This window comes from Aedes albopictus, chromosome 2, assembly GCF_035046485.1.
Source record: "Aedes albopictus strain Foshan chromosome 2, AalbF5, whole genome shotgun sequence".
Taxonomy (NCBI): domain Eukaryota; kingdom Metazoa; phylum Arthropoda; class Insecta; order Diptera; family Culicidae; genus Aedes; species Aedes albopictus.
The window spans coordinates 480,550,791-480,559,116 of NC_085137.1; the positions used below are offsets into that span (position 1 = coordinate 480,550,791).

The 8,326-nt window shown below is 41.4% G+C and overlaps 1 long non-coding RNA gene across 1 annotated transcript; it reads right to left on the minus strand.

Annotated features, from left to right (window-relative positions):
- Positions 1–7,525: 7,525 nt before the first annotated feature.
- Positions 7,526–8,221, minus strand: LOC134287455 (uncharacterized). The gene is made up of 3 exons (XR_009997316.1): positions 8,154–8,221; positions 7,985–8,062; positions 7,526–7,888 (listed from the first exon to the last, which is right to left on the minus strand). It is a non-coding gene; the product is annotated as an uncharacterized LOC134287455 (long non-coding RNA).
- Between the last annotated feature and the right edge of the window lie 105 nt (positions 8,222–8,326).

Consider the following 8,326-nt stretch of genomic DNA (forward strand, 5'->3'; position numbering starts at 1 on the left):
AGGACACCTAAAATTACATGATTTTTTCTAGGTGTGTAGATTAGGTCTGATTCCTCATGAAGTTTTGAACAGAAATTATTCATCGACTCATTTTTAGGGATCAAGGGGTTGCCCCAAGCGATTTTTCTCTAAAGAATTAAATTTTCCTCATAGTAAATCGTATGAAAAACAAAGAATAGCGGGTGCTAAGATATAGTTTTTTCCGATCGAACTGAAATTTTGCACAGCTGATATGGAACCAAAACGGAACTCAAAAAGTATACAGGAGCTCGAGTTTAGCTATTTTTTATATTTTCCCATATACAACGTGTCCCAGACTAGTCTTCGGCAGAGCTGTTAATCAATACATACAAAAGTTAATGTTTTTATGTTTGTATTTTTGTGTATTTGTATGTTTATATGTACGAGAAAGGCTTAGTGACTACCGCTTCTGATTCATATGCAGAAGGTCCTGGGTTCAATCCCTGGCTCGTCTCTTTCCTCTTACTTTGTATCTTTCTATCTCTTTGGCTCTTTCTCTTCTCTACATATACAATTCATATGTATACATTACAATATATTCATAAGTTCATAGCCTTCGCTAGAAAATGCCTTTTCCCTTCCTTCCAACTGTCCCAGCACAGTTTCAATCTATCATATAGCGCCTACTAGTTATGCAATTAAACGAACTGTGCCGCAATATCGTCAGAGTAATAAATGCCTGACGGGGCAGGCGCCATTGTCGCCTAAAAATAGAAGATCACTAAAACCCACACACTGAAGATGCTTGCTTAGTCTCCGGCAGATATCTAATTGGTTCCTTGTGTGAGTGCAGCTGGTCTGGCGATACTGGACTAGCACCCACGGGCGATCAAGCTCAAGCTTAAGCTCAAGCTATTTGTATGTTTATATGTACGTGTGTTTTGTATATATGCATGTTCCGGCATAACTTTGGTGGTTATAGGGGAATTGGAATTCAAAATGGCGGTTTAGATTGCAAGATGGTAGCAAAAACATCAGAATGTATGCTATTTAACTGCAATGCAGCTTCGGATACTAAGCAATATGGATATCTATCGAAAGGGTTTGATGTGTAAAAGTGAAAAATCTATATTTGACGCCATTCTGAAATCCAATATGGCGAACCATAATTTAAGATGGTGGCCCCGGCTTGGTGATTTGAGCTTTGATACCATGGGGTTTGATAAGTAGGAGTCAAAAACAGTCGAAAACCGATATTTGACATTTTTTTTTAATCCAAGATGGCAGACCGTTGTTCAAGGTGGCGGCCACGGAATGGTAATTTGAGCCAATATGGTTATCTTTCGATCGGGTTTGTTCAATAAAGGGGTGAAGGCTGGGTAGATGTTAGGGTAGATGGTAGATCGTATAGTGAAGGATTAGGGTAGAGGGTAGGGTGGAGAATAGAGTAGATGTTATGGTAGAGTATTGGATAGAGGGTATGGCAGATGGTAGAGTTGAGGGGTAGGATAGAGCGTAGGATAGGAGTTTGGGATAGAGGGCATAGAAGACGATTAAGTAGACGGAAAGAATTAAATAAGACGAGATACCTTCAGGAATGATTTCCGCGATGTCTTCATGCATTCCTCTCGAGAATCTTCCCAGGATCCCTCCTGGGATTCCTGCAGATGTTCCTTCCGGGATTGCTGTAGGGATTACTCCTGGGTACTCTACAGGGGTTTCTGCAGGGATTGCTTTAGATAATCCTGAAAGGATTCTTTTGGTGATTATCTTCGGTATTCCTTCAAGAGTTGAACGCCTTCAGAGATTATTTCCGGAGTTCCTGATGTTATTCTAAAGCTTGATCCACTTAGTATTTGGCCGCACAAAACAAGACATTTCTTTGTCAAAAAAATACATAGAAATACGGTTTAGGTTTTAAAACACAGGAAATTTATTGAACTTTGAAGAAAAAAATATTGAAAAATTATTTATCGGCATTTCGGATGAATTCTCGGACTTTTCGCTTAATACCGCTCATCATTTTTTGCACAGTAGAACTTTCAACTTGATCTGCCATCGTTTTCCACCACTTCTGCAAATCAGATGGTTTTTTGATTGTTTTACCACATTTTTTAAATTTGCCTTTGATAATTGCCCAAAATTTTTCGATGGGACGAAAATCTGGGCAATTCGGAGGGTTGATAGTTTTCTCTATAATATCAATGTTATTCCTTGTATACCATTCCATGACATCCCGGCTGTAATGGCAGCTGGCTAAGTCAGGCCAGAACTTCACCGGACCGTCATGTGATTGAATGAATGGCAAAACTCGCTTCTGAAGACACTCCTGCTTGTAAACCTGCCCATTCATGGTCGCTCCAGTGATAAAAACATCCGTTTTCCTTCCACAACTGCAGATGCCTTGCCATATCATCAACTTGCGAGCAAACTAATCAGCATAGACGAATTTAAATCCTCCTGGGGCATCACCCTTGCGTTTGGCGTGGTAAAATTTGTGTCATGGGAGTTGTCCAAAGTCAATTTTGACGTATCAATCAAAAAACCATCTGATTTGCAGAAGTGGTGGAAAAAGATGGCAGATCAAGTTGAAAGTTTACTGTGCAAAAAATGATGAGCGGTATTAAGCGAAAAGTCCGAGAATTCATCCGAAATGCAAATGAATAATTTTTCAATATTTTTTTCTTCAAAGTTTAATAAATTTCCTGTGTTATAAAACCTAAACCATATTTCTATGTATTTTTTTGACAAAGAAATGTCTTGTTTTGTGCGGCCAAATACTAAGTGGATCAAGCTTTATTAGGGATTCATCCCGTAAAAGGGATATGAAAGAATATATGTAGATTTCTATCGAGATTTCTTCAGACAACCTTAGATTTTTTTTTAGGTATTCATGCCGGAATTTCTGATGAGATTCCTTCGAAATTTCTTCCCGAGTTTTTTCAGGGATTTCTTCAATAACTCCTTTCGGGATTTCTTCTATGGTTCTTTCAGAGATTCCTGCCATGATTCTTCCAAGGATTCCATCAATTATTCTCTACGGGACTTCTTCAGAAATAAAGTAGTCCCTGATTTAGAAAATATTGAAAAGATTCCATCACATATGACTCCCAGAATTCTTTTAGGAAAGCCTCCTGGGAACCCTTTAACGATTTCTGCCGGGATTGCTTTGGAAAATCTTGAACTGACAAATGTTCTAGTCGGCATTCCTTCAGGGATTACTGCTAAAATTTCTTTAAAGACCCCTTCGCGATTTGGAAACAATTCCCTTTGGGGTTCCTGCTTGGATTGATTCAGGGATTTCTCCTTGTATTCCTTCAAAGATTTCTTCATAGAATCTCGCGGGAGTCTTTCAGATATTCAAGCCAGGATTCTTTCTGTGGTCTCTTCAAAGATTCTCTCGTTTTATTACATTCCTCAAAGGATTTCTCCTATGGTTTCACCCAGGGCTTTTTCAATTTTTCTTCCAGGGTGTCCTGCCGAGTTTCCAGCTGGAATTTCTTCCGTGATTCTTTGATGACACCACGAGGGATTCTGAATGGGATTTCTATTGTGACTTTCAGGGATTTCTCCCGGGATTTCTACTGGAAAACTTTCTCCATCGTGAGTTACTACTAATGAGGGAGAAATAAGAGAAAAATAGAGAAACAGAGAGAAATATGCTTTTTGATTCGCGTAGATATCTATGAAGTCATCTGACAGTCATTTCCTTATTCTTCTTGACTAGTTATCCTCTCTTTCATTAAACATAAATGCATTGTCTATATGAGGAGCAGAATACAACGATAGAATAAATGTTTTGCTAAAACAGAGAAGAGACGAACCAGCCAAGGGCTAAAAGTCCCTATAATAAAGATAAATCAATCAAGTAAAACAGCGCTAGAAAAATATCGGATGTTGAGGACCCACATTGAAGATTTTTTTTAAACTACGCCATATACACTTCTATTTTTTTTTCGTGAAATCATGTTTATAGCTTGGGCGTTAACGGGTTAACATGCCTTCTCATCCCCAATGTCCGTCATAAGGACGGGCCCGACGCCAATTTTGGCCTTATCCCTTTGGGAGTTTTAGAACAGTGTATATTGAGTTCGTGGGGCAATATCAGGCTGGATTTATGGGTGAACGCGCTACAACGGACCAGATAACAGTTCGTTCGCGTTTCTTATTTTTTTTCTTTTTCGCGATTTCGCCGACGGTTTGACCGGTGCTACGCCATCCGGATGGTACTTCCGCGGGTGCGAGTGTTTGTTCTGTGTAGTTTTGAAATAATTTATTGATTGTGAGAAGAAATGTGAAGAATTGTGTTTAATCTTAGTTCCGCGCTGATGGAATGTCTGGTAGTGCTACGCCATCCGGCGTTGATGTAAATAAAGTTTTCTGCGTGATTGCATACCGCTGCCTACCGCTCGAGGCTCGCAAACGGTGGCAAAGTTCGTATCGAGTGTGAAAATTTGTCGTTAACTCCGCGTTTCTAGAAATCATCCGGTAATTTTTCGATTATAAAGTGCTTATGGTGTGGCTTTGATTTGCTCCAGTTTTTCACGTTCTTTTCTCGTCTTTGGCTAATATGCCGCGCCATCAGTGATTCGCGAGTGGCTAGAAAATCATAGTGTAGGTTCATGTGCATAATTTTGTGTATTGCGAATGATGAAGCGCTTGTGAAGCACAGTTTGTTCCAATGATGACGAACTGCGTACGCGACGGCGGCGAGGCAAGGAGTAAGCGTGACAACGTGACCGCGCTGTAAAGCAGTTTCCATAGTGATGGCAGCGCTACCTTGGATGGTTTCTGGTGAGATTGTTCTAATTACATATTACTACAACAAATTAAACTAAATACGCGCCAGCTTCGAAGATTATCTTTGAAGCAGGAAGTGTGTTTGCAATATCATTATCCATTTGATAACGGTAGTGTACACATGCGGGGCTTGTTGTAAGTGAAAGTGACCTCGGAATGGACGTGAGTAACCAGGCATTCTGAAACGGGTCACTGGATCCCAACAGAGCTATCACCTTTCAACTCCCGGGCTAAAGATGGTTTCAGTTTGAATGTGACATTCATTAAAAATAGCACAGAAAACTGCAGACATCTTTCTTCCATAATACCACTGCCGGACAGTGGGAGTTGAATTGTACACACACACACACACACACACACACACACACACACACACACACACACACACACACACACACACACACACACACACACACACACACACACACAACGCGCTACAACGGACCAGATGTTCGCCATCCGCCAGGTGTTGCAGAAATGCCGCGAATACAACGTGCCCACACATCACTTGTTCATCGATTTCAAATCGGCGTATGATACAATCGATCGAGAATAGCTATGGCAGATTATGCACGAATACGGATTCCCGGATAAACTGATACGGTTGATCAAGGCGACGATGGATCGAGTGATGTGCGTAGTTCGAGTATCAGGGACACTCTCGAGTCCCTTCGAATCTCGCAGAGGGTTACGGCAAGGTGATGGTCTTTCGTGCTTGCTGTTCAACATTGCGTTAGAAGGTGTAATAAGGAGAGCGGGGATAAACACGAGTGGGACGATTTTCACGAAGTCCGTTCAGCTGCTTGGTTTCGCCGATGATATTGATATTATTGCTCGTAAATTTGAGACGATGGCGGAAACGTACATGCGACTAAAGAGTGAAGCCAGGCGAATCGGATTAGTCATTAATGTGTCGAAGACAAAGGACATGATGGCAAAGGGCTCCAGGGAGGAATCACCGCGCCCGCCACCCCGAATTCATATCGACGGTGATGAAATCGAGGCGGTTGAAGAATTCGTGTACTTGGGCTCACTGGTGACCGACGACAACGACACCAGCAGAGAAATTCAGAGGCGCATTGTGGCAGGAAATCGTGCCTACTTTGGACTCCGCAGAACTCTACGATCGAATAAAGTTCGCCGTAACACGAAGTTAACCATCTACAAAACGTTGATTAGACCGGTCGTCCTCTATGGGCACGAAACATGGACGCTACGTGCAGAGGACCAACGCGCCCTTGGAGTTTTCGAACGGAAGGTGTTGCGTACCATCTACGGCGGAGTGCAGATGGAAGACGGGACTTGGAGAAGGCGAGTGAACCACGAGCTGCATCAACTGCTGGGAGAACCAACCATCGTCCATACCGCGAAAATCGGGAGGCTACGGTGGGCGGGTCACGTCATCAGGATGTCGGATAGCAACCCGACTAAAATGGTTCTCGAGAGTCATCCGACCGGAACAAGAAGACGTGGAGCGCAGCGAGCTAGGTGGGTCGACCAAGTGGAGGACGATCTGCGGACCCTACGCAGAGTGCGGAACTGGAGGCAAACAGCCATGGACCGAGTGGAATGGAGGCGGCTACTATGTACAGCAGAGGCCACCCCGGCCTTAGCCTGACCGGTAAGGTAAGTAATATTGAGAATGGCTAGATAGCACTATTCATTGGTTCTCTGTGCAATTTCGAAGGCTCCGGTTATAACAGTTATCTATGCTCGCTCATGCTTATGCTCTCTGGTCAATAAAACTCAACATCCCAAAAAACGCCTTTTGGTTTGGCTTAGCAGCATGAAAATCTAGTCGTAGTCTAGTCTACACATACACAGTCATTCATTGAAAGAATCCTGGAAAATAATAGAATCGACTATGTACTTCTACCATTTTTCTTATCATTATAAATGTTTGCAAGGCATCAGAGATGTAATACAAGTATTGAAGCGGCCAGGCCTACTGTGCAGCGTTATTGAATACAATTAAACAAAGCTATGAAACGGCGACATCTCGTCAGCCGCTCCGTATCCTGTCGTAAACGTGAAGCAACAACGTTGGGAGTGACGTTGCTAAGAAAGTTAACGCCACTCCTTTGGAGCTCCTCTTCCCGGGATGGGACAAAAGTATAAACGTGTTTCTTAGCCCTCACGGGAAAAAATCCGCTGCTTGGAACCGGCAAAATGAGTCGTGATTTCGCGTAAAATGTGTGTTTTCATGTTATAAATATACACCACAAAAAAAGGTCATAATATCATGACTCATGTTGCCGTAACGTCACCTTGGCGTTACGTTTTTAATATTTATTGACAAAAATTTGTAAGTTAAGTCATGATATCATGCCCATGAATACCAGAACTATTAACTAGATTCATAAAACCAGAAGCAGTATTCATGGAACTAGTAGTTGTCATTTATGGTTCCAGTTTTATTAGCGAAATTTTTTAAGTCGGTTCATATTATCATGAAGTACGTACTCAAACTATGAACTAAATTTATGAAAGCTTGAGCATTACTCATGGTGCAAGTATTTGTCATTTATGGTACTGGATCGATTTGCGAAAAATGGTAGTACTGGTCATGTTATCATAAAGCATGTTCTAAATTTATTACCTAATGTTATAAAAACATAAGCAGTATGCATGATTCTAGTATTTGTAATTTATACTATCGGATTAATTGGTGTAAAGTGGCATTTAGGGTCATGTTATCGTGAAGCAGGCACTCTGAAATCATGAACAAGGTTCCTGAATATTGAAGTAATTTTTATTATTCTGGTATTTGTCAATATTTATTCATCATTGTGCCTTCAACCTACTCAATAGCCCGCAGTAAATCGCGGGTGCTTTTGGGTAGATCTACCGCTGGGATTTTGAACAGATAAGCCTGCAAGAACATCCAGAGGGGCTTGCAGTCTGGTGCATACTGGAGATTCAAAACATACATCACTTGCATGCAAATGCAAATGGCATGGAGGATGTGGTCTGCCTTGTACTCCGCTCCCCCGAAAATAACAAGCACCGCTCCTTCTCCCCGCGATGCCCCAACCGAAACAATTTGCGGCTGCAAATTAAGGTTCTCGAATTTTTCCTTAAGGAAATCCAAGCGCGTGCTGATTTTATGTTCCATGTCGCTCGCCGTCTGCATAGAAAAGAAAAGATTTCTATTTAAAAAAATATATAATAAAATAAAGCAAGGCTTAATTGTATAAATTGTTAGTAGTAATAAAAACATTACGTGAGCTTGATTGTTCTGCTGCTGATGAAACTGGCCGGAGTTTTGTGCCGGAATATAGAGTTTTTTCACTTTCAACTTCTGGAATGTAGTGTAATAATTATATAGTTTACTACTATTTAAGTAAGAACAATTCACTACACTTTTTCGAAAACCAAAAAAAAAATCTCACCGGAAAACACTGCCGCTCACAAAAGGCGCCTTGACAGAAGTGACAAAAATGGCGTAGGTGATTCTGCGCGAGGGTTTGCGTAACGCTTAGTGCCCAAATTCGTTTGTTGTGATTCATGATTTTATGACTCTGCGTTATGTTTATACGACTCAGCGTCTGGTTGAGATGACTCA